Source organism: Carassius gibelio, chromosome B22 (genome assembly GCF_023724105.1).
Source record: "Carassius gibelio isolate Cgi1373 ecotype wild population from Czech Republic chromosome B22, carGib1.2-hapl.c, whole genome shotgun sequence".
NCBI classification, from domain to species: domain Eukaryota; kingdom Metazoa; phylum Chordata; class Actinopteri; order Cypriniformes; family Cyprinidae; genus Carassius; species Carassius gibelio.
This window is the reverse complement of record NC_068417.1, coordinates 15,322,627-15,347,848: the sequence shown is the minus strand read 5'-3', so window position 1 is coordinate 15,347,848 and position 25,222 is coordinate 15,322,627. Positions and strand designations below refer to the sequence as shown.

Below are 25,222 nucleotides of genomic sequence, written 5' to 3'. Positions count from 1 at the left end.
ACAAGGATGTTAAAGATTGCAGCCTCTGGTGTCAGTCACTAGTGCACCTCTTGAGATCAGAGGAGTGAGGTTTAGATAGGACACAGGTAACAAACTCAGTTCCTGGAGGACCGCAACCCTGCAGAGTGTAGTTCTAACCCTGCTCCAACACACAAACCATCTAGTTTTCCAATAAGCCTGAAGGACATGATTAGCTGGATCAGGTGTGTTTAATTAGGGCTGAATCTAAACCCTACAGGGCTGTGACCCTCCAGGAACTGAGTTTGACACCCCTGGCCTACGTCTTCTCTTTCCCAGACACGATCTGGCCAGGATTTCTATATTGCATGAAATATCCAGGTGTTGGCTTTGTTTTCATGTTTTCATAATTGCTGAAAGTAATGATTGAGGAGTAGTTTGACCAATAATATGCTCCCATTGTACATGATCGACCAATTATGGACCGTGAGAAAGTGGGATCTACAGAGAACAGTCAAAGCTATAAAAAATATACATACATACTATATTAGGTGTGTTTGATCTGAAACAGTGCTACGCAGACCGATCATTGTACGAGAAATTTGACACAGAGGGAGAGAAACTATTTTTAACAAAATGATCATACTCAAATTTTAGAATCACTTTTATTTTTAATCCACTCATTGTACAAAAAACAAAACAACAACAACAAAAAAAAAAACACATTTGGTCTTGTCATACTTTACATAATCCTGCTATAATGAAACTGTACATTTTAGATGACACATATTTAGAATAAAAACAACATGTAATCGATTTAAACTCATTTCCCTTCTTTGTGATCAGAACACATGCAGTGAAACACTATTTGTTCTTCATAAATTAATGAAGAATAAGATATATATGGACCAAGGTGTGGGTTATATGATGTTTTTTAAGATGTGTAAGATCATCCATGAGACTCTTGTAGCTTTGTCTGAAGAGTGACTGTGTAAATCAGTGCTTTGTCTAAACTGTTTGTAAGCAGTAGAAGTCATAATCTTGTTGACTAGGCACAGAAGGAAGTCGTGTTGTGACTGAAACGTTTGCCTGAATGATATTCTATTGATGGACCATTAAATTAAAATCCAGACATCCGTGTTACACCTGAGAATAGGATATAACAAGTGGAAACAAAACAGACACAAGGGAGGGAATAAATATGAACAAAACCAAAAGGTGTGTGTGAGGTTTTGTCCTGTATGAATCATCATCAGTTCCAGTCATCTGATCATCATTTTTTTGGGGACATTTTCATACACAGCTTCTATCTTTGTCTGCAAGGAAACACAAACACAATCAAGAATCTGTGGATATGAAAAAAAAAAAAAAAAAAAAAAAAAAAATGAACCGCAGCAGCTGCAGCTCAAGACCAGACTTCAGCACAGATAACATGGCTGAACAACTTTGTTTGTGCATGTGTGTGTGTGTGTGTGTGTGTTGATAACAGAATAAATTACATATGATTTTAACATGTTTTAAATTAAACATGGCTTTGGTGTAATATTCAAAAGCCTTCTTGTAGCTAGGGTATAACTACATCCAGAAGTCATAAAACCTAATGCATAAATTTAATTCATGGTGTATGGAAATAAATAGAGAAAGCATCAGGTCAGACATAGAAATGGACTGTCCGTAAAACATGTTATAATGCAACAATGGGAGCATTCTGGTTCAATCAAAATATAACATTTTGTATTGCCAAATGTGTTGCAAACACAGAAGTAAAAATCTGTCACGAGTCCGGACCCAGTGTTCCTCCCTCTCACCAACAGAGGGCGCCACTTCCCCTGGTGCCTATTGTCCTCGGCCATTTAAAGTGAAAGTGAAGTGAAAGTGACATTCAGCCAAGTATGCTAACCCATACTCAGAGTTCTTGCTCTGCATTTAACCCATCCAAAGTGCACACACACAGAGCACTGTTAATCATTTATGCTGTGGCACCCAGGCAGCAGTTGGTTGTTCAGTGTCTTGCTCAAGGACACCTAAGTCATGATATTGGCGGCCTGAGATTCAAACCCACAACCCGAGGGTTAGGAGTCAAACTCTCTTACCACTAGGCCACGACTCCCACCACACTACCACCACTCTACAAGCCTGGATTAATTCTAATGTTATTTGTTAGTGTTCATCATGGTATTGTGTCTCGTAGTTTAGATCTGTCTGCTCTGGTCTCTGTGATTTGTTTCTGTTTTGTTATTTGCCTTGTTGGTATTTTTGTTCTCATTAAAGATAATCTCCCTGCATTTGGACCCAGAGCTTGTTTCTTCCATGTTGTTTGGAAGAACAACAACAACAAAAATATTTTATTTATTTATTTTTTGGTAATTCTGTAATTTTGTTTTCTACGCTCTCAAAGTTCTTCGCTTCCAAATCTAACATTAGACTCAAAACAGGGTTTAATGTTTCCATTGGGCCCTTATTTCTCTAGACTGGTAGTTCTTTCTAGAAAATGTATCGAAAATGTAACGTTGGATTCCTGCTCAGTGATCACTTAAACAGAATATGGACAGCTGGCAGATTTCAGATTTCCGCAAAACTACAGGTAATCAAGATAACGACAACACACTTTTGTCCATTTAATATTATTTAGTATATCTAATTTATATTATTGATAGTTCTAGTTAAAGACTGTTGTGAATAGCTCATAATATTAGTGGTGTGGTGATGTCTCTAGTTTTAAAACTTTTGGGGATGTTGTGTATGATTTTCATCATTAGACACCACACCACAGTTGTGATGTATGCCTGTCTTTTACTAGAACCAGCAGCAGAACATATAACTTGGACATAAGCGATCTGTGACGTGATACGTTTATCTTGATTATCATGAAATCAAGTTTAAATGTGTGTTGGGTTATACTCACATACCAGATATGAAAGCAGAAGAATAATTTAACGTTTAAAGGCAGTCCATGAACTACAGTGGTCATGAACTGCCTTTTTTATTTTGTTCTCTGAGATCCACTTATAATGTTATCAAGATTTTTACATAAAACACATCGTAATTTAGGCCTGTTTTTAACCCCCTCATCAGTACGCTCAGTTTGAACATGTGTGCAGGATTGTATACTCTGAAGTAAACATGCACTGATGTGATTGACTAACAGCTGTGTATGTTAGACAGAATAAATTCCTCATAGATGGACACTGCTATGGTTTTGGTGAAAAATGCATAAATAACTCAATGCATATCAAACAATCACGGTCTGTAAGAAAAGGCAAAGCAATAGTGTCCACTGTCAGATCCAAATGTGCTTTGTTTGTAAACGTATCCAGGTTCAAGTAAACAAAGGACCTAGTTCTTATTCACGCGATCTGGATCTTCATTAAAATTAAAGTTTATTCACTCTTATCTAACACTCGGATCAGAGAGAAAGCTGCGCAAACACTGTTTTCCCACAACCTTGCACTGCACAGCCTGTGCATCTTTATCATCTGGTTTCTGCGTGGACCTGAGCATTCGGCTCTCTCATAAACTTCACATGTGTGAATTGGTGGGCGGGGCTAAACAGGCAGTGATGTAGAAGCAGGTGTTGATCTTCTTCTGTGGAGGCAGTGTTTATCTACATTATTGCATCAATCTGTCGTGTTGGCAGACTGCCTTCAATATAATCAGTTTTTAGACTAATGAGAAAGTTTTGAGTTCGGAAACTTACAGGATGTTTTTAATGCACAATGACCTTTTATATGTCAAATATCAATGGAATTTTGGTTTCCATGAGAGAATCGACCCTATTGTTCAACCACAAAGATCTTAAAAAGAGCCAAATCAAATAATTTGCCCCGCTGTTCCTGTTCTAAGCATATTGACAAATTGAGAAAAATATGTTTGGTATAGAGAAAAGGTAAAAGACTGCGTTGATGGTATGAAAAACAGATGAGATTAAAGTGAAAGGTGAAAGTGAAAGTCTGCTAACATTCTGGCTGAAACGTATCATCTGCATTTTATATGCTATTTTTTTCAGGTCTGTAAAACGAACATGGTCCAGCACAATGGAGAAACATATGTTAGTATTTACAATAAGGTGCAGAGCGTAACTTTTGAACTTTGAACTTTGACGGTTAGTCTCACAGATCAGCCACGTCTGTTCATGGATGATCCATGAACCGTCTGATGCTGCAAACGTCAATCAGACTAACTGCAACAACACAGTCAACATAATCAGTCATTATCTTACCGTTCTTCCTGTTGGTTTACACAACGCTGAAAGAGTTCGGTCTTCCTGTCGTGTCAAGACTGCATTAACAATGATCACAGAATGACTAAGTGTGAAATCACGTTTAGAAATGTATTTATCTAATTCAAATGCATCCACTGTAGTTAATATTTGTAGTTTAAAAAGTTAAATCCTGACCTGTTTTTCTGTATTTTTTGCAGATGCAGCACATCACAACTACTACTACAATCAGAGATCCAGCAGCAGCAGAAATCAGCATTATGTACAATAAAGGTAAACCCTGATCTGTAAAGGACAAAATGAGGTCTCAAACAAGACTGAGGTCTTGATGGTGGCTTATTTTTGTGTCAGTAACAGAGATCAGCTCAGTAATTAATCATTAATAACACCACTGTCATACCTGATTGAATCTGACAGTTTGCTGATGTCCAGATGTGTGGTCTGGTTTGTGATGGGATTGTTGATCACACAGCTGTAGCTGTTTTTCTCCTGATATTCCACCTCCAGAGGTAGAGAGAGACTGATGCTGAGATCAGACACACTGATGCTGGACAATAAACTGTTTCCTTTGTACCAGGAGAGAGTCACATGACCCACATTCACCACTGAACACAACAATGAACAATATGATGATGATGCAGATTGTGAAGAGTTACTGCTGATGACAGGAACAGACAGACGAGCTGAAAACATTATAAGATAAAAAGAAACTTTAACTGGTTCAGTGAATGTTTATTGTACATAGTGAATGAAACAAGAGTATTTGGAGCACACAATAATGACGTCTCTCACTCTCCGAAGAAAAGGTAAACAATTTGTCACTTGGGCAGGTTGTCATCTTTGTACCCAAAGAGTCCATAATGGTACCTTAAAGATACTTAGTAATACCTAAAGTGAACATATTAGTACCTAAGAGCTACAAAACTGTACCTTTTGAAAGGGTACCGCCCCAGTGACCGCTTTTGTACCTTTTTTTCTGAGAGTGTACTCACCATAGACAGAAACGTAGAATTGTTTTGTTAAAAGATTTGCTCCATTTATCAGTAGTTTATAAAGTCCAGAGTCTGTGGTTCTGGTGTCTGTGATGGTCAGAGATCCAGTCTGTCTGTCCAGCTTCAGTCTGTCTCTGAATCTCCCGTCAGGACCGTCATACGTGGAGAAGATTTGTTTGTTTCTATTCATGTACCCTATGAGGGACGTTTCAGATGTTCCAAACGCCCACACTGTTTTGCAGTCTCTGCATTCAGAAATGTCATTTTGTAAAGTGACTGAATCTCCTTCAGTCACTGACACTGACTCGCCAAACACACCTAAAGAACATGAATGTGGACAGATGAAAGCTTTCTCTACTTTATAAAGCCTGAAATCAGCTGTAGATCAAGTGAACAACATCCAAAACAGCAGAAGATATTTAGGGTCTTAAACATTAATATTAAAATCAGTGTGGGAAGTTACACAATTTACATGAAAAAAATCCACTTCAAAATGTCACATTTAACTAAATGTATTAATTAATTCCCAGTTCTTTGTAATTGGTTCCAAACATTTACTAGATATTTGTGAGTGAAAACTATATATTTTATCATAAAATTTGATTTCCTTAATTCACTCTGGATTGACACACTTTATCCTGTGAATTTCCATGAATTCTGTAGCTGTGTATGATTACTGCTGAAGTATTTAAAAAAAATATTTCTGAGAAAGTGCTGAAGCCCTTGTAACCCTTGAAATTACTATGTGATATCAGAAAATGTCTGATTTTGGAAAGCAGTTTAGTTTAGGTTTTAGTTTATAACTTACCAGTCAGATGGCACCAGCACTAACAGAAGAAAATAATCACGTAAAACATTTCTTCAACAGTTTAGTGAACAGTCTGAACTAAGACTTCACTCAACCTGTTAATTTGCTTTGTTAGTCCTCTTCCAGCAAAGTTTGAACCCTCCTAATGCAGATGCAAATTTAGTAAATATATATATAAAAAAAAATACTGAGAAATACTAAGTTAAAACATTACAGTACCAGTGTAATGGCTTTACTTCTTCTGATTCAAACTGAAAGTGGTTGTGGTGGGTTTTATTTGAAATGTCGGTGAAGGGGCTTCTTCCTGTCCTGCAGCTGTCTTTTATGATTCTTTACTCTACAGAAACCATGATAAGAAACAGTGTTTGACACAAAGGGGGAGAAATAAAAGAAAGACAGTGATCATATAAAGACCATGATAAAGACCAAGATGGTGTCGCGTGTACATCGCGAGGCTCAGCATCTTTCCAGTTTTTGCAGTATTATTCCTCCTCATCTCGGGTCTGTTTGTACTGAACAGCTTTGCTTTAACATCCTACACCCAATGGAAGATTTTGGATATTGGTGAGGACTTTTCCAACAGTTTTATCACCAATCTTTCGACTCGTCACTGAGATCGCCAGAACACCCGAGGCTACGCACTCTACCCAGCCATGCGGAAGTGCTCGCAAGCGGCATCTATTTCGTAAACAAAGGCAGGGGAAGTGCGGAGGTCTAAGAGCTAAGCTAAAGCTAACACCGCTCTGGCTCTCTTTACCCAGCATTTTCTTCACTAATGTGCGGTCACTGGTGAACAAAATGGACGAGTTATGACTTCACATCCCCACAGTAAGAGACTTTTGGACTGCAATGTTATGGTTTTCCGGCAAGACAAGAGGCAGTGGATTGTGCATTTATGTCAACAAAGCTTGGTGTACGAACACTGTCATTGTTGGGAGACACTGCTCAGCTAACCTAGAGTTTCTCATGGTTAAATGTCTGGCGACAGATGATTGAAATAAAATGCGCAGGGATGCATCTTGTCATCCGAAGGAGAGTGCTGTGAGAGAACAGCACCTTACCCCCCACCTCTGCCGCGTCGACTTCCACCACGAACTGACATGAGGAATCAGGGGCAATCAGAATGGGATCCGAAAAACAAAGCGGATTTTGAATTTGGTAAATGCAGCTTTGACTACACTAGACCACCTGAACGTCGTTCGGGAAGTCATGGTCGTAAAAATTTGCGATCCCCAGAAACCTCTCTAGATCCTAACAGGAATCTAGACTTGGCCAATCTACCACACGAACCATGCGCATTCCCTCGGATGAGATGATGTACCCTAGGAACGGAACAGACTGCACATGAAACAGACTGGGCCTTGATAAAAAGCCCATTCTCGAGCAACCTCTGGAGCACTCATCTGACATACTGAAAATGCTCATATCAATATGTCATCCAGGGAGACATAAATGAACTGATGAAAGTGACATGACAGACAACCAAGTATGGTGCTCTGCATTTAACCCATCCAAAGTGCACACACACACACAGCAGTAAACATGCAACCAGAGCAGTGGGCCATTTATGCAGTGGCACCCAGGGAGCAGTTTTGGGGCTTCAGTGTCTTGCTCAAGGGCACCTCAGTCGTGATATTGCCAGCCTGAGACTCAAACCCACAACCTTAGGGTTAGGAGTCATACTCTCTAACCACTAGGCCATGACTTCCCTTTGATCGACCATAACTCTCAGCATGTCATTGACGAGTGCTTGGAAGACCATAGGGGGGTTTGGACAGTTATTTGGAGTTGACCAAATATTCAATAGGGCCCCTGGGGGTATTAAACGCAGTCTTCCACTCATCCCCCTCCCTGATGTGGACCAAATGATAAGCATTACGTAAATCCAGTTTTGTGAATACGGATGCTCCCTGCAACCTTTCAAAGGTGGAAGACATCAACAGCAGAGGATAGGTATTCTTTACTGTGATGTTATTCAACCCTTGGTAATCAATGCAAGGTTTCAGAGAACCATCCTTCTTACACACGGAAAAGAACTCGGCACCCACTGGAGAAGAAGAAGAGGTGAATAAACCAGATTTCTATAGAATCAGAAATGCATTTCTCCATGGCCTCCGTTTCCGGGATGGAAAGTGAATATAAATTGCCCTTAGGCTGAGATGTGCCTGGTAGTAACTCTATAGCACAGTCATAGGGATGATGAGGAGGTAGACAAGCAGCCCTGGACTTACTGAACACGAGGTACTCCTGGGGCATGTTTGATAAATTTACCGGCTCATCCTGCAACACAGAACTAGACACAGATGAACAGGCAGATACAAGACAAGAGGCACAGCACTGACTACTCAAGGCAGTGATGGAGTTGTGACCCCAGTCAACCCTGGGATTGTGCTTGACCAGCCAGGGATGTCTGAGGACCATGGGAACAAGGGGAGAGTTGACAATGAAAAAGGCTAGCTCCTCAGTGTGGTTCCCAGATGTGACAAGGGTGATGTTGCTCGTGGTGTGTGAGATGGCAGAAAGTTCTTGTCCGTTCAGTGTGCTGACATAAATCTTATGAGGAAGGGGGGTGATCGAAATAAGAATGTGAAAAGCAAGTGAGTACACCTCTCTAGTCGCTGTAACCGTGCATCCACCCGAAGCGCCAGATCGATGAGACCGGTAAGATCCGTGGGAAGCTCCAGCATCAAAATCTCCTTCTGAATGCAGTCGGCCAACCCATGCAGGAACATGTACCACTGTGCCTCCTTGTTCCGTTTGCACTCTGCCACTAGGGTGCGTAACTCGATCGAATTGTCTGAAATGTGTCTGTCCCCCTGACGAAGCTTGGCGAGTTGACGGACTGCCTCACATCCAGCCAGCGCACAGTCAAAGACCCGTCTCTTTATTAATTAAAAAATTTATTGAAAATTAATACACAAAAAATAGTGTCCGCCCCTGCATTTAGTCAAAAATGCTCTACAAAAGTTCAGCTCACTGGCATACACCTCCGGAGCAGGTAGATGAGGCTCATGCTAATGATTGCCTCTCAGAGGGGTGGGGAGAACAGACGGTGTGGGTGGTGCAGTGGGCACACAAAGCTGTTGAAGGGGATTGGTGAGCTCGGATACCTGCGCTGCCAAGGTTTGCACTGCTTGTTCCTTAGCCGTCATTTGCTTATTTTGATGTTCCATACGAGCCATGTTGTTGACCAGGAACTCTCTCAACTCGGCCACAGTCACTGAATCCAGCAATGGTCAGATCGTTCTGTCAGGATAAATAAGGAGAATTCAATAGCAAGTGAAATCTCAGTTCTTTATTGAAGAAACAAAGAGTTCTAGTGGTGGGTCAGATGGAAGCAAGTACACGATGGCGCTCTCTTGGCAGCACAGGGATGCAGATGGGCAACCAGTCTTCCGTGGAACACGAGGAATGAAACAACCATGAAGACAACACAGGAACCAGGACAATAATGCGGGAACAAGACAACCAGGGACAGGACGATTAACACAATACTCCAACCAATCTGACAAAGACAGGCAGTGAGATTAGAACATATATAGGCCGGTGAAAGTGACTGCAACTGTCGGTGGTGATTAAGTGAGTAATAATCAATGGCCACGCGTCCAACACAACCAAACACACACAAAGAGCATGAGCCAGTGAATTCAAGAACCGTGACACCATTTCAAGTGAATCTGCTAAATCATTGCAACAAGTCTGTGTTGGCTGAATTAATTTAGCAGCTTTTACAGTATTACAGACAAAACATTAAAAGATGTGGTCATTTTATAATAAATCCATAAGATATACGTGAAAAAAAAAAGAGTTGAAATAACAGCTGAAACCAATGAGTGATACTCTGCTGCCATCTCCTGGTTATAATAGTAATTTCATGTCATTTTCATCTTAAAAGTCTTTGTTTTCTGTCAAATTAGAAAAAAAAATTAATGTCATCTTCATGAATGAAAAGTGAATCTTAAAAGTGAAGATGTAGAGTTGAAATATAATAAAGGCTTTAAAATGTTATAAGATTTTAAAAATGTGTTAATGATTATGAAGGTAAGTTACTGATTATCAAGAATATCATTATGATGTAGTTTAAGAGATATCATCGCTAGCTATGTGTGGCGAGGGGGGCGTGGTTTGGCGGAATCTGCAACGGGAGAGGAACGAGGGAGCAGAGCGAGGCGTAAGTGGGTCAAGTGCAAATAACGAACACGTGTGTTTGATTGCAGTAATTGGCGTGGAGAGACCGGATATAAGCGAGTCACCGCAGGGAGGGAGGGAGGGAGAGAGAGACAGACAGACAGACAGACAGACAGACAGAGACAGAGACAGAGACAGAGACAGAGACAGAGACAGAGACAGAGACACAGACACAGACACAGACACAGAGACGCGGGGACCTCGTGCAGTGCTGGGAAAAACCGACAGAAAGTGAATTCTGGGTTATTAACTGTGAATGTGCATTACTCTACTGTTTGTGCCAAGAGTGCACAATTATTTTGTTTTTATCTTCGAATAAACGAGGGTCCCAGCAACCTGTATAAAACTGTATGTTAATGCTACTGTCATTATTTATTTTGTTTCTCAGTTACTGATAATAAAGTCTGTGAGAGTCTCTACCTATGTATAGCACAAATAAAATGAGCTTCTCCATAAATTTACAAGCTGTTTTATTTGTATACTGAAGTTCTAAAGAAAGCTCTGTGCATATGGTCAATTGATTCAACAAAACAATCCTGAAAAATGAACACCGCTACATGACTGGTCTTCATGAGCCAAAGGAAGCCCATGTCACACCCATCTTTATTTCTCTGCATTGGCTACCGGATGTGGTTTTCAGCAAGTTCATGCTTGTTTGCAGACAGAATAGCCTGCACCTTTCGACCTTTGCTAGATCTGATGAGTCTCATCCCCTTCAGATGCCTGGAGTTGGTAGGTGAGCAAAACCTCGTGGTACCTTCACAGAGAGACACAAAATAACTTTCCAGAACTTTCTCATTCTCTGTTCCTTGCTGGTGTAATAATCTTCCCAGCCCTATCCAGAACACAAATCCTTATTTTATTTTACCCCACACTGTGAAAGTCAATGGGGATCAGAAACTGTTTGATTACCCAAATTCATGAAAAAACATGTGAAAAACTTGAGTGTGAGAAAGTGCTGTAAGTGATGACAGAATTTTCAGTTTTGGCTGAACTATACATTTAACTGCAACCTGCTGAAAAACATCTGAATCTTCCTTGATGCTTTCACTATTACTTGTGCTTGTTGTATTCCTTCGTTTGGCAGCTACTTTGGATTAAAAAAAAAAAAAAAAAAACATCTAACTACACAAATTTCTCGTTGCATTTAATAGAATATTATGATTTTTACACACATATCATTGCATAAAAATATATTAGTCAGTTTTCCAGTGAAAGCAGCATTTTACAGTTGAGCAGTGATGCCGTTTAAAGATACTGCTGCTTAAAGTCCACTTGATGGAGCCAATCATCAGTTTATCATGCATATGAAAGGTATTGTTAGCCCATCAGTAAAATCAATTATCAGTCATGGGAAATATGGGGCAATATACGTGTAAGAGTACAAATGTATACGTGGTGAAGGATGTGTGTATTATGTGCACTGATCTTGTTGTAGGTGTAAATGTGTGTATATTTTTATTGTTGGAAATTTGTGTGTATTATGTGTAGCCTACTACAGTACTCAATTACCACAATTAAAAAATGAATCTGAATCTGAATCTATCAGTCAGTCAGTTAGGTTTAGCAGTGACTGTCTGCCTTTATTGTTAATGATTTACATATATCTCCAAAATGTGCTGGGTGTAGCTGTTGTTGAAATGCTGTTGGCTACGATGTGCTTGATGATGATGTGATTAAATTATGTGCTTGTGCTACATTTGTCAACATATCCACTGTAGCTGAACAATCAGTGTGTGATACTGTAAGCCACTATGCAGTGCACTTTATATTTTGTTACATTTGCTAAAATAATAAAACATTAAAGGACAGACAAAAGAGCACAATAAAAGGGTGGATCAATGTTTAATGGATAATGAATGTAAAGTTTCATATGATAAACTAAAAATAAATCATTTAAGTTGAGTTTCTGGATGTTGTGCTAATGGTGAACTAATACATTAAAACACAATTCACAATAACACCAAAATGTACAAAAAATAGCTAAAACAAATCAATCTTGGCAGAAGATAAGTGAGAATAAACCCCAAATTGCAAGACACTGTCATGTCTAAGCTCTAGCATCAGTTCCAGTAGATACTGTATTTGATCATCGCTTTTTGGGGACATTTTCATACACAGCATCTGTCTTTGGTTTCTGCAAAGAAACACACACTCAATCAGGAATCTTGCTGATGTGACAGGCAATAGCAGTTAAGCATTAATAATCTCTGAATAACCTTATTTTCTTATAACAAGACCTTAGTAATTCTTTAAAAAATATTTACTTTAAAATTCCATAACGTAACTGAACGTTTTGTTTTCCATATTTTGTTTTTAAAGGTCTCGTGCACTAAAAGGTTTCACAAAGCATACTCTGCTAACAGCCTACTGAAGGTGTTTTTAAACTGCTACTGCAGAACAGATGCTAACATGACATCAAACATCACATTTATGTTTTTTTTTCACAGGTTCTGAAGCTTTCTCACAGCAGAGCATGGCTGAGAATGATTGTCTTTCACAAAGAAGCAGCAACAAAGATACAGTGTTGCAGCACGTCTACAAATCAACCAGTGACTAAAGCTAAAGCTGCACTTTACCACAGATGATCATAAACCGCAGAGCAGCTCCAGCTCAAGACCACACTCAGCACAGGTAACATGCCTTAATCTGAGTCTTTTTTTCTTCCCAATGAAAATCTATTTAAATGACTTTGTATGGGTAGCCCATATTTTAGAATAAACTCATTTATTTATAGCTGTACATATTTGAAATAAATTATTATTTAAATTAGTAGTCCACAAGCCACATCATGGGTTGGCTTTGGTGACACAGTTAAATGTTTAAATGTTGGCTATAACCAATAGAGTTTGCTGCATCCGGTCTACGCTCATTTGCAAAAATTGGAGCGCTTAATGGTTGCTGTCGCTTGTATCTGTTTTTCTCATTCAACTCAATGTTCGTTGTGGTTGCTAAAAGCTGTTAATGTGAAAAGCCTGTAAACAAAATCTAATTCATTCCCAAGTGTTCATTTCTGATTTCCGTGCCATGGTTTCAGGGTGTCTTGTGTAGACGGCATCTAGATTGCACACGTAGATCTGCAAGATGTCTTGCTTTTGACATATCTGACTGATCTACAACCTTTCAGTGATGTCTGTGTGAGATATTCACTCGACAAGCTCGCACAAAAGTCGATACTACACAGCGTGTGAACAGAGCTGCGTCCAGAAAAAGAAACACTGACTACAGAACAACAGAGTAAAATGAAGTTATTAGAGATGTTAAGGATGTTTATGAAGTACATGTAAGTAATTAATACAATGTTAAATATTCAATATAAATGCCTGTATAACAGATGTGCATGAGCTGAAAAGCAGAAAGCGCTGAGTGGATGTTTGTCATTATTTGCCAGTATCGGGGAATCCCTAGTAATATGTTTGAGATATTTGTAAGAATTCATGTTTTATCTCCCTTCCTTAACTAAATTAAGAGTTCTGGTAAAAAGTAGAAGCATAAAAAAAAAGTATGTGTTAGGCCCCAGGGCCATTGCTGGGGTTTGCGGGGCAAGTCAACTGGTGATCCCTCCAAGGTGGCAGGGCTCGCTTCCGGCCTTCAGGAAGCAGAGGAGTACGCTGATGTTACCTCCGAGGCAGGGGGCTTATTTCTTGATTCTTGATTCTGGCCTACATCAAGCAACATAACCTGCTGATGATCCCTCTGAGGCAGCCGGGCCCGAATAGCATATTCTGTTCACAGTTCCCCTGAGGCGGCAGCGTCCACTTACAAAGCTCCAGAAGCGCAGGTGCCCGATCACAGTTATGCTAACACAGTTATACTAACACTTATGCTAGCACTTGGTTGCCGTTATATGGCCGTATCCCTTTTTCTGTTCTGTTTTCTGGATTTACTTTACTCTGGTTTTTCCCCTTCTGGGTGATTTCAGTTGTGTTTATTTTTACTTTTTGTTATTTATATATGAAGACCTGCATTTGGACCCAGACGCCTGTCTACACGGTGTGTTCACTTACCGAGCTGTGACAAATTTTGTATGTATAAGCGGAGAGGGGTTCCGATACCCTTTTCCTCAATATATTCAAGTTTAATTCCATTCCATACAGAGGTGGAGAGTCCAGGGGTCAGAAAGTAAAAGTCCTGCCAAATTTTTGCTCCACCCATGAACTCAGCAGCTGATTTCACCAGAGGAGGAAACAAGTCATTCCTTCCAAGTCACAAACTAGTCTCAACTCAAATCCCAAGTCCTCAAAGAGTTAAAGTCAATGAGATAATTAAGAGACTAATTAAATGATGATTGTGCATTGGTGATGAACACCTGCTGTTATTGGGCGTTACAGAGGATCAGATGCTGATGTTTTATTGGTTAAAATTATGCCACCATCATGGAGATCAGTGTTTGCTTTAGTTGGGCTCTTGACCCTTTTAATAATTCAAAGTAATTTGCTTTTAAACACTTGCGGTTGTGTTACGTAGTAAACATTAACACATTGCTGAATTAAAAGCTTGAAGTAGAAAATTTAATTGCCCTTTTTTCATCTAAAACATTTTAATTAACTTCATGAAGGTGTCTCTCTTTGGTTTGTTAAATTATGTTCAGCAATTACTGAACTACAAAAAAAGTCCTATTAAACAAATATTATTGTAATGCTTAAATATTGGGGGAAAAAATTGTACAGGCTCGGGATTTTAGACATGAGCACTTATCATATGATCCTCAACAGTGGTTACAATAATTATTCATGCTACAGTGCATAATCAGAGTTTTTACTATGGTGTTACCCAGCATGCACTTCAGCTTGAAGCGTTTTGTTGATTGTCACCATTGTTGAGATTCATATGCTGGGTCATGATGTCTGTGCGTCTTATTAGGAAAAGATTTCGAAAAATGTATATTTATTACATACATTAGGAAATGTATTCATTATAGTGATTAAACCAACGGTTCCACAAGGTAGGTTATTTAAAAACTGAACATTTGTTAATAATAAATACATAAAATTGTTTTGGAAATAAACAGGCTGATGCCTAATAATTACTTCATCATGTAAAACCGGCTAGTAACGGTTTTCTGCACAGCACTGATCACACTGTTTTATAACAGCACATGTACTTTTACAGAGAAATATCTAACATAAGAAACCAAAGGTCAAGAGCCCAACTGAAGCAAACACTGATCTCCATGATGGTGACATAATTTTAACCAATAAAACATCAGCATCTGATCCTCTGTAACGCCCAATAACAGCAGGTGTTCATCACCAATGCACAATCATCATTTAATTAGTCTCTTAATTATCTCATTGACTTTAACTCTTTGAGGACTTGGGATTTGAGTTGAGACTAGTTTGTGACTTGGAAGGAATGACTTGTTTCCTCCTCTGGTGAAATCAGCTGCTGAGTTCATGGGTGGAGCAAAAAATGTGGCAGGACTTTTACTTTCTGACCCCTGGACTCTCCACCTCTGATTCCATATACTCAAACTTTATAACTTCATACACTGTTAAAAATCGCTGTAAAAAAAACGGCCAAATTTCGACAGTAACATACTGTTTTTCAATAAAACAGTGCATTCTGGGTAATATTCATCATTTTCAAGAAGGTAGCCTGCTGCTATATATCGTAAATTAACAGCGTTCAAAGTCGACACTCAATGATGTGTTTCAAATCACACCCTACACCCTCATTCACTATTCCCTACATGAGTTTACTAATATAGTCCACCTAACAGAGAGAATGAAAACTAATGAGTGAATTCAGACAATGATCAACAGCTGCTGTTAACGAGCAGAATCACTGAAGAAAAGAGAAACAAGACACACACATGAACTACAAGCCACAGCTTTAGATGAAATCAACTGAAGATTTATAAAATCAACAAACAGCTTTACCACCTTCACTCATTACTAACCAGACTGACTTTATTTCTATCAGATCAGAGATCAAAAGATCTTATTGAGAATTACAGAGATTTAGATGATAATGTTACTGTTTCATTTGATGTCACCATTGTGGAGATCAGTGTTTGCCTTAGTTGGTCTCTTGACCCTTGTCTTTTGTACTTTAAATTTTGTTTCATTGCTGTATTTGTATCTTTATGGTACATCTGTTACTGCAATGTTAATTTTGATGGAAAAGTGACTATGGCTGTTTCTGTCAGGCATGATCTACTAGACTGACTTAAAGTGTTGCTATAGTAGTCAAATATTAGTTTTGTGTTGACATATTTTAGTGAATTACACAATATTTTTGTTTCTTCAATTTTATGAGAATGAACCATAATGTGATAATCTGAACAGATTTTTTTACGACAGTTTGAGTTTTAAATATTTTGGGAAACAGTGTCACAGCACTCAAAGAGAGACATCAACAATGGTGATAATCAAAAGGTTTATGATGCAATGCATGCTGGGTACCAGCCCAGGATAAAACCAGGTGGCAAGGAAGTTGACCGGAAGTTGAAGTCGGCCGGGTGCCGCCATCTTGTAGCAGAACTTCACTTGCGTTAGCATTCCCATTGACTCCCATTCATTTTGGCGTCACTTTGACAGCGAATAACTTTAAATCTAAGGCGTTTAAAGACTCCGTTTGTCCATTATTTATTTCTAAAGATAAACGACAATGTATAAAGGGCTCCATTACCTTCTATGTTACATTATGACCCCTTAGAAACAGTTTTTGTAAAAATAGGCTAACGATTGCGTCATAACCACGTGACTCTCTGTCGCATTACCGTACAGACAGGAGGAGAAGCTCGCAGGCAAATAACTTAATATGGCGTACTGGCGTTACATTTTAAAATACTATACAAAATAATTAATCAGAATACTTACTCCTGCTCACTCACGCCAAAGAACTCCCCGCTCAAGCTCGCCGTCTCTGCAAGATTAAGGATGGCAGTTTGCACGCACAGCTACTAGAACATTTACATCTGTCAGACAGGTTGCTGACGTCGTCAAGCCTCGTTTGAGTCTGGGCGTCAGAAACAGAAGTGCTAAAAATAGCTAAAAATGGGCTTCACTTGTCTCAATTGAGTTCCAATGGGGTCGCTGTGTCAATTTCTTTTACTGTCTATGGATAAAACTCATCCATGACTCCCAGCATGCATTGGGGCATGAATAAATTATGATGCTGAATTGTTCACTTATTTTCTTGAATTCGTATGTGCTTATAATTAAGCTTTTGTCTTAAATTTTAGTAGCATGTTTTGTGAAGTTCAGAACTTGTTTATTTATTTTGTGGATTGTCACCATTGTTGTGATTCATACGCTGATTATTGATGTTTTATTATCTGATGTTTTATTATATGATTATTGATCTAAATTTCAGCTAAAGTTTTTTTATGAGTGAAATTTTCTTAACAGTCTTTCATAACTTATGGCTCAGCAGTGTTTCTTATCTTGCTGTAGTATTAATAAGAGAAGGGACACGGGATTGGATCAGAAATAACAGATTTAGGGCTGCAACTAACGATTATTTTGATAATCGATTAATCTGTCGATTATTTTTACGATTAATCGATTAATCGGTTTATGTACTTATATTTTAGTTTTTTCCATTTTTTCCCCAAGTAAATTATTAATAAAGGGTCTTTATCATTCAGCATAGATTTTTAAGAGATTTTAACCATTTTGCATTGTCATATCCTCATCAAAAATATACCTGGAGTTGTTTTATGTTAGTAATCCTTTGTCGAACTCTTCTGCAATCAAAACACTGACCCATACTCTAGCAAAATTCACAAGGAGATTTCAAATATTGTTTTCACCATGGCAGTCCTTAGAGCTCCTAAAGTAGTTTAACATCCCAAACAAAGCTTAAGGAATCTTTGAGAACATATGTTCACGAAGTATAAGGATAAAACAGAATAAAATTGCAGTGCATTGTATTTTATTATTTACTGGGAAAAAGCTTTATAGCTTATGCTGTGAAATTGTAAACAATCCTTCGAAAAAAAGTGCCAATGGCATGAAACCTGAATGGAACTCACAATTTAAAGTAAAATCCATCAGAAGGTTGTCCAGAAAAAAAAAAGGGACACACACAAAAAACCTGCTGTGTGAAAAAGAGCAGTGAATACTTAGAAAAGAAGTGCATTTTACCTCTCTCATTCAGTCATAATTAGGCTGCAAGTCTGAATTATGAACTGGTAAACGACAAACTGATCACATAACATTTTGTAAAGCTTTAAATGTTAACTGTTAAAAAGCAATGTTATCAGCTTTTACGACTAAACATTTGCAAACAACCTTGTACTGGAGAATCTGCACAAATAAAATTCTTATGGGCCGTTCACATATCGCACCTAAAAACGCGTGGAAAACGCTAGTCGCGTCGCTTTCTCCTTCTTTCCAAAGCGCTCGGGCAGAAGCGCCCCTGAGGCGTCTGCCTTTGCTAAGCAACCATGACGTGCTCTCTCCATGACGTGCCCTCTCCATGAAGACCCGGAAATTTCAGCAAAGGATAAATGGATGCGGTGTGGACGCGCCTGGAAAAACGGGCGCATCGCACCGCGTGCGTGTCGCGAACGCGTCGCTTCCATTATGAGAGTGCATACTGCGCGCCTACATAGGAAATAACGAACTTGAGCACGCAAAAGACACGATATGTGAACGGCCCCTTAAACAGTTCAGTAGTGCAGAGTTTACAGGTTACTCTTCATTTTAAAGGCTCAAAGTAAAGTACTCCCACTTCCCGCTGAATACTGCAGAGACGCTGTTCGGGAAGCACGTGACATAAAACGAGGCCAGCTATTGGCTATTCGCTACTTCACCTGCTGTACTGGCTGAGTAAAACCTCCGGTGGCTCATTACTGCCACACTTTGGTCACCGCAGATTTGAAATATGCACGAAATGAGCCGCTTATGGCAAATAAAATTTATTTAGCGACGAATCGATTACTAAATTAGTTGACAACTATTTTAATAATCGATTTTAATCGATTAAATCGATTCGTTGTTTCAGCTCTAAACAGATTGTTTGCTCTCGTCAATCTATAAACAACAATACCAGATTTATTTCTTCTGTTGACTTTTTTTTCCGCTATAACAGGTTCCAAAAATGAATTTTTACAGCATGTTAAAAAAACAAAACAAAAAAAAAAACAGTTTTTCAATAGTTGTTGAAAAGTCACGTTAAAGAGCCCAACTAAAGTAAACACTGATCTCCATCATGGTAGTGAAAAAAAACACCTAAACCTATTTAACTCTCAATAAGATCTTCTGTAGACATCTGACAGAAATAAAGTCAGTCTGTTTAGTAACGTGAATCTGGTGAAGCTGTTTTAGGAGTTGTTTAATCAGATCTTGAGAGATTTGATGAATTATTTTATTTCAGTGCATTTCATCTAAGGTTGTGGCTGAAGTCATTTGTAGTTCTTGTGTTTATCTTTCCTTTAGTGATTCTGTTTGTTAACAGCAGGTGTTCATCACTTATACTCAATCATCAATCACAGAATTTATCTCATTAACTTCACTGATTCAGTGTTACTCTAACACTCTGTAGTGTGCACACATTATAAGCGTTTCATTTAAAACTGAGGATTTTGTTGTGGGGTTTAAAGGGTTATAGATTTAAGATGAAGAAAAAACAGCATGAAACATAATTTAACAGTAATAAACTGTTAAATTGATTCCTTTGCAGGAAACAAACTGCTGCCAGTAAATAACTGTTTTTCTACAGTTTGTTGCCGTAAATGAATGGTTGCCAGAAAAAAAAGTGTTTTTCTACAGTTTGTTGCTGTTAAGTCAAGGAAAAAACAGTAATATACTGTAAAATGTAAATGTCAGATTTACCAAGTGAAAAAAGTTAATTTAACTAAAATATTTGTGAACATCCATAGAAAAAAATGTATGCAAAGTCATACACTGATAATGAGAGTAAATACTGAACTTGACTGTATTAATGTGTGTTTGCACAAGAGAGATCTGTTAGTTTAATGTAGTTTTGTTGTTCACCATTGTGCTGCAGAGTAGAGCCTGTGCTTCATGTGCTTCATTTAGTTTCTTTACTACTACACATTAAGTGTTTGCATCTTTATATTAAGAAATATTCCTTCTCAGTGGACTCAAATTAAATAAGTTCATAGTACTAACATCGTAGGAATGCTAGCTTTTAAACTCGAACTATTTGAAGTAGTGGTAGTGGAGTTAATTTCCATGGTATAATTTACAGTAAAATATTGAAAAATAAATAAATAAATAAGAGTGGTAAATTAATGGTTGAAAGCTGTAAATTAACAGTACTTTACTGGCACCCCTTCTGCCATTAAATTACTGTTATTTAACAGCACAATTTTTTACAGTGATAACAATTTCCTGAACAGCATGTTATAATATATATATATATATATATATATATAGCCTACATATTTTCACACACAGTATCACACACATATGAAAATTTATATTTTTCCATTAAATACAACTTGTAGATTTAATATGGGGCGTTTTTGTTTGAGACTTTTTTATTGGTAATTTTGTGTTTCAAGAATAAGATCTAAGGTTAAAAATAAGCTTAGTTACTGAAATGAAAAATACATATTTTTAACATTACAAAAGTGAAAGACGGCAAGAGTTGCATATTTTCTTGCGCGGCTGGATGTTGGGCTCATTAAAAATAAACAAATTGTTTGTATTTGCCAAAACTGATTTACTGACGTCCAAACACAAATGGAATTGGCATTAGCATCCATATTCTATGCAGATTTACAGGTTTTTTATTTTCTTTGTGGTAAATAAAAAAGATAAAAGAAAGTGATTAATGCTCCTCATCATCTGAAGGAACCCCTTACCGTTTATGGTTGATAAAATATTGTTTTGTCACATGTATGACAAAAATGTAAAAAAGCTGAATACTGACGGTCATTATACATTTTTAAAGTTTGAAAATATACAACAAATGTAAAATGTGACTGAGGCTGACAGATAGCCTAATATTTAGCCTAAAATTTTGGCTGAACTAACCCTTTAATATATAACAATAATTTATCAGTTAATATTTTACTGTTACTGTAAAAACAAACACATTTGATACAATAAAAAAGAAAAACTGTTTACACAGAGATGGAAAAAGAACATACATTTAAATAGCACAAAAATGCCTTAACTTTACTTTTGATCTTCTCAATATACATAATTTTTTTACTGATAATGGTTGGGCTGATAGATCGCCAATTTCTGTCCACTGACCATCTGATGCTGTGAACTTCAATCAGACTGACTGACTCAACACAGTAAAGAGTGATCTTACCTTTTTTTGTGTTTTTGGTTTGCACAATGCTGAATCGGCTCCATCTTCCTCCGGTGTCTGAACTGCATTGACAATAATCACAGGTGTGTTAAAACAACATTTTCAATCTCATTATAAAATATTAACATTTTTACTGATTAATTGCTAGCTTTCCTGACCCTTTTTTCTATATTTCTTGCAGATACAGCATGTCACGACTGAAACTACAATCAACACACATCCAGCAGCGGCAGCACCGTAGATCAGTATCAGAGATACAGAGTCTGGAGGATCTGAAGGAGATTAAAAGAAAATATTCACTTACTTTAATGTAAGTAAATGTGTTGGTCTGATCAACAAGAAAAGACAGCTGAGCTAAGTAAATAAATGCTACTATCACCACAGATGTAGGCATACCTTCACATGGTTGACAGAGTTGAGTGATGTTGAGATGTGTGGTCTGGTTTGTGATGGGATTGTTTACCACACAACTATAGGTATTATTATCCTGATATTCCACCTCCAGAGGTAGAGAGAGACTGATGCTGAGATCAGACACACTGATGCTGGACAATAAACTGTTTCCTTTGTACCAGGAGAGAGTCACATGACCCACATTCACCACTGAACACAACAATGAACAATTCTGCTGTGATGAAGATGATGATGATGATGAGGATGAAAAGTTTATGATGATGTTAGGAACAGGCAGACGAGCTGAAAACATGAGAGAATAAAGATTGATATGCTTACACTTATTTTTGTTGCAGTGTGTTGACAGTTCAGTACAAGTTAGACAGTTAAGCTCAATCAAAAGTATTTGTGGCAGTGTAGATTAGCATAAAATAAAATAAAAAATTCTGCTTGTCCAGTAGAAAAGTTAAAATCTGTTATAGTGACACACTTACAATGGCAGTGAATGAGGCTGATTCATAGACATAAAAATACTAATAAAGCCACAAGACGTGAACAGTATGAGAGGAGAACAAACAATCCCCCCTCCCCAAAAAAAAACATTTAACTTAGTATTTTTGTGTACATTTTTATGGGTTTATACACCATAAACCTGAAACCTAACCTTTAGCTCAAATTATTCACAAATTTTAATAGATGAATGTGTTTTATTTGAATTATAATATTTGCACTTCAGCTTTTAAATGCTTCAAATAAGTAAACATTAATTTTGATTTTAAGCTCCTTACTGTAACCTCTTTTTAATTTGAAAGAAAACGTTTAGCGAGTCTGAATTATTTTTGTGTTGCGCAACAAAATGCCACAAATGCTCTGAGTTGAGGCTGAGCTTAAAACTTGTGCTGAACCATAAATATTCCTCTAATAAATCCAAGAATATGTAAACATTTGAACAATCAATCTCTATACTCACTATAGACAGAAACACTGAATATGTTTGATGACCACTTGACTCCACTTCTCTGTACTTCATAGTCTCCAGCGTGTTCAGTAGTGATGTTTGTGATGGTCAGAGATCCAGTCTGATTGTCCAGCTTCAGTCTGTTTCTGAATCTCCCGTCAGGACCATCATATGTGGTGAAAATTCCAGCAGCTCTACTGATTTCAGCTATCATAGATGTTTCAGCTCCAAACTTCCATAGTATGTCTTCGTCTTCACGTATTTTAGTGACGTCTGTGTTTAAAGTAACAGAATCGCTTTCCATTACTGACACTGACTCACCAAACACACCTAAAGTACATGAAGTTTTGTCACAGATTAAGGTTTGCAAAGTCTGATTTAATTTCTAAGTACACGGATAGGCAGCAGAGAGCCAAAAAAATTATTTTGTTTTATATATTGATTATTGATTTATAATTAAGAGATATATGTATAACTTACCAATTAGACAACACCAACACAAACAGAACAAAACAAAGATGTGAAACATTTTCATCAATGGTTCAATGAGAAGTCTGACTTAATAAGACTATCTGCTGAAAAACACAGTGTATGAATCCACCCCCAGCAGTTTGATGACCCTCCTAACTGCACGCACACACACACGCACGCACACACACTTTTAGAATGTATCCTTTGATTATATATAAAATCATTTGTTTCTATTTATGATTTCATATATATGAACGTTAAAGTCTTTTAATAAGACTTTAACTGTTTTTATAAGCAGAAAATGAAAAATCTAATGGAAAGCATAATTAAGAAATAATTAACTACTGATTTAGTTAAATGAGTAAAAGTAGATTAGATTATTTTCAAGATAAAATAAATCTGAAGTATTTTAAAATGGTTTCATAATCATTCAGTTGTTTCAGATGGCCAAAACAGTTTATCTTCTCACATTATTAACGGTCTGAGGTGTGAAACAAGCAGGTCAACATCTGAGTCAAACTGAAACATACCGTGGTCGGGTGTGTTCAGAAAAGTGGTTTGATCTGCTGGATGGACAAATAGCTTTGGCAGGAAAGTAGCTGATTGTTAGATGTGGGTCTAGTTTGCAGGCGAGGGGCTTCTTCTTCCTGTTCTGCTGTCATGAACCTCACAGTTTGACTTGTCTGCACAGAATAGCTTTACATTAAAATAAAATGAATCTATTAAAAAGTCAAATCAGAGTCACAGGTCAGATTGAATCTCTTTGAATGCTGTATTTATTATTTCTTTATATTATTATTATTAATAATAATATTATATTTTATTGAAACATTGACCAAAAACAGTAAAATATCACTATTTATAATATGCACTAAAACACTTATTGCTTGTAGAAACAATTACACACACACACACACTTTTCTATCAACTACATTTTAAAATGGCTCCCTTCTCGAGGCGGGAACTCAACATTACGTCAGCTATTGTCTCCCTTCTCCACTTTCGCTGAAATCTTATGGGCTAACGCCAGCTTGGGACAGCTGGCCAACTGACCCGAAGCATGCAATTACTGACAGGTCGTGGGCAGTATAAATTACATGGGCATGAAAATCACGTCAGCGTTTCTTTCTTCATGCTAGAAGTCTTGTTCTTCATGCTAGAAGTCTTGTTAAGTCATGGTGGAAGTTTCTTTAGAGGACTCCTTCAGAGCTGAAGAAGATGACTTCATGTAGCTCTCGGCATCAGAAAAGGATTGGGAGTCTCAGCCGGACCGCCCAACCAAGAGGGCCCTGCAGACCTCCAGGAGGAACTCGTCAGGGTTCTCGGCAAGGCCGTCACAGAGTTGGACCTTGCTTGGAACGCACTTGACAAGCCTGTGAAGAGTAAGCTGGACTCGTGGTTCCTCCAGTCGAGCCGCCATCAGGCCGCATCGAGGAGAAGAACCCCTTTCGTCCCAGATGTACACGAGCACGTGGTGAAGTCATGGGCTGCACCCCAATCAGTGCACATTCACTCCCCCACGCAGGCTATGTTCACGCACATGGACGGGGTGGAGATCCACGGGTATGTGCGCATGCCTCCCGTCGGGGAGACTGTTGCCGCGCACCTACGCCATCTTCCTCTGTGTTGGGTTCAGATCGCAGCCTGCTATCCAAACTGTGCAGGTTTATGGCCCATCAGACGGACAAAGCCTATGCTGCTGCAGTGGAGGAAGTTTCTGCTCTTCACGCCATGGCTATACTCCAGGTGTTCCAGGCGAAACTGCTTAAATCCCTCGATGGTGGCGCGGTCGACGCTAATGTCATCAGGGATCTGCGTGCAGCAACTGATCTCGCACTGATGGCTACTAAGCATTCTGCTCAAGTGATCGGCCATTCCATGGGGTTCATGGTCGTCCTTAACAGACACCTGTTGCTTACCCTAGATTAGGGCTGCACGATTAATCGCATGCGATTGTCATGCGTGTCTTTGTCAGTAAAGCCGGTTCTGTGATT

General features: G+C 38.2%; 1 protein-coding gene and 2 long non-coding RNA genes across 3 annotated transcripts in view; 1 reads left to right on the top strand and 2 right to left on the bottom strand.

Moving 5' to 3' along the window:
• The window catches only part of LOC127987191 (dentin sialophosphoprotein), a 221,890-nt gene that overhangs the window by 35,910 nt on the left and 160,758 nt on the right, over window positions 1–25,222 (top strand). The gene's annotated exons all lie outside the window — the stretch shown is intronic.
• LOC127987255 (uncharacterized) lies at window positions 642–4,480 on the bottom strand. The gene is made up of 3 exons (XR_008161133.1): window positions 4,355–4,480; window positions 4,178–4,236; window positions 642–1,274 (listed from the first exon to the last, which is right to left on the bottom strand). It is a non-coding gene; the product is annotated as an uncharacterized LOC127987255 (long non-coding RNA).
• On the bottom strand, window positions 11,990–21,919 carry LOC127987249 (uncharacterized). Its single transcript, XR_008161127.1, has 4 exons — window positions 21,803–21,919; window positions 21,565–21,678; window positions 21,407–21,468; window positions 11,990–12,302 (listed from the first exon to the last, which is right to left on the bottom strand). It is a non-coding gene; the product is annotated as an uncharacterized LOC127987249 (long non-coding RNA).